The sequence below is a fragment of the Scylla paramamosain genome, chromosome 6 (genome assembly GCF_035594125.1).
Source record: "Scylla paramamosain isolate STU-SP2022 chromosome 6, ASM3559412v1, whole genome shotgun sequence".
In the NCBI taxonomy this organism is placed as follows: Eukaryota; Metazoa; Arthropoda; class Malacostraca; order Decapoda; family Portunidae; genus Scylla; species Scylla paramamosain.
The window spans coordinates 32,561,997-32,564,496 of NC_087156.1; the positions used below are offsets into that span (position 1 = coordinate 32,561,997).

General features: G+C 32.5%; 1 protein-coding gene across 5 annotated transcripts in view; it reads right to left on the reverse strand.

The window, feature by feature from the left end:
- The window catches only part of LOC135101615 (transmembrane protein 268-like), a 40,158-nt gene that overhangs the window by 22,225 nt on the left and 15,433 nt on the right, over window positions 1-2,500 (reverse strand). The gene's annotated exons all lie outside the window — the stretch shown is intronic.

The window sequence follows — 2,500 nt, forward strand, 5'->3', positions numbered from 1 at the left end:
AACAATAATAATAATAATAATAATAATAATATTAATAATAATAATAATAATAATAATAGATAATTATAATAATAACAACAACAATAATAATAATAATAATAATAATAATAATAATAATAATAATAATAATAATAATAATATTATTATTATTATTATTATTATTATTATTATTATTATTACTTTTATTATTCATTATTACTTTTATTATTACTATTATTACTATTATTTTTATAATTACCATAAATTTCATTTTAAGTTATTTTCTTAATTTAGTTATTATTATCTGTACGTAGAAACAGTCAAAATAGAAAGTGGCACTGTTGTAAATATGAAATTTGCTCAAAGCTGTTTTTCTCATTTTCAACAACAGCTGTGGCTACAATAAAAAATAAACAAATAAATAAATAATAATAAATGATTAAATTAATAAAACATGAAAAGTGGCATGCCAATTATCTCATATCAGAAGATACATGGTTATAATAACTAACAGTACACAAGCCTGTACATCTTAATATACATAAGAGTAAACCAAGAGCTAATATTTAGGAAAATGTCCATCAAAACTTTTAATTTTTAGTCATTATGCTGTACATGTACATTTCTCTTTTATTTAAATCTCACATGGTCTTGAAAACTGGATCACAGTATTCATATATTTCAATATCCACCTAATAAAAAGACTACAGCACAAGGAGACATCCAATATAAACAAACAAGTGGATGCTTGCAGCTTATCTTATATAGCTAATTTCATCTTTGATGAAAGGAAGTGCACTGTGAAACAACAATATTTGTGGTATGCACACACTGCACATTACAAAGCTGAATATATATTTGTAAAAACTGAAATTTTACAGCTAAATGACTTTTCTTATTGAGTGTGTGTTTAAAAATCTGTGTGTGTGTGTGTGTGTGTGTGTGTGTGTGTGTGTGTGTGTGTGTGTGTGTGTGTGTGTGTGTGTGTGTGTGTGTGTGTGTGTGTGTGTGTGTGTGTGTGTGTGCGCTTGAGCAGGTGGAGGGAAGCCCTATGCCAAAGCTTGCCTAAATATGGAAGACAATTTATTCCACTTTGAGAAAGATATCCTGTGAGTACTTCTGACCTGTGTGTACTGTACCTGTACTGTATGTGTGTGTCTGTGTACAACCTGTGACCTATGTACACAATCTTTCCCATGTGATTACTTGTCTACTGTGTGTGTACTTGTCCCCTTGATTATATCTGTCCTTGTGTGTACCTTTCCTTTGTATGCACCTGTTCTTTGTGTGTACCTGTCCTTTATGTGTGAGTATACCTGCCCTCCTGTGTGTACCTTGTGAGTGTATCTGTCCCTACATATCTCTAAGTCCTCCATGTATTTACCTGGAATTTCCGGCATTTGGCTCCTCAATCCCTTCCCAGATAACAGGCTGTTTCCTGCCATTATGTTGTGTCTCAAAGGTGTCTGTGTGTGTGTGTGTGTGTGTGTGTGTGTGTGTGTGTGTGTGTGTGTGTGTGTGTGTGTGTGTTTTCCTTTTCTTTCTTATCATTTCTATTAACATCCTCATCATCATTAATATTATAATGGATCTGCTGCCTTCCTCACTCATATCCTAACACATGGCTGCATTTGTATATTATTAGTATGTGCTTCAATTGTCATGGATGTGCCTGGTGTTCCTGATGTGGTGGTGGTGCAAGAGTGCTGTGGAGTGTGGAGTTGTTGTGACCATACTTATGATGGTGATTAAGTTATTGTTTTGTTTCTTATAGTTTGTGAATGTTTTGTTGTGTGTTGTGGTTGTCATGCTATGGTGGTGGTGGTGGTAGCGGTGATGGCAGTACTGTGTTAATAATGATGATGTGGTATGGACATAATGTTGGTAATAGTAACAACAATAACAGCAGCAGTATATCGCATTTCTGTACCCAAGGAGAAATTGTAAATAAGCAAATGCATATCATCATTCTCACACAAACTATTTTATTGTTTTAAAACTAAAGAAAAAGGTGCCTTATTGTGGAAAAAAAAAAAAAATGACAACATAACACAAGAAAATAAATCAACGAAACAGAAAGCAACAATAATAATCAGGGTATAAAAGGCCAGTTTACCCACACAAGGCACTACTAATACTGCTATTCCTCCTGTGATAGTACATGAAAATTTACTGTAATGCATTATGACAAAACTAAGGACATGTTACAGACCTTGATTTATATATTTTCTCTATTCACTTCCAGTTTATTCACTTTTTTTTTTTTTTTTTTCGCTGAGAGACACAAGTCCACTTCTACCTGCGTTCTGTGAGTTTATATCATAACTACTTTCCAGTACTTTCCTTCATTGTAAAGTTATAAATTCGTCAGTAATAGAGTTTAGTAATGTTTATGGCACACACACACAAACACACACACACACAGACACACACACACACACACACACACACAAACACACACACACATACACACACACACACTGCTACTAGAAAAAATAAATAAATAATGTATAAATATATA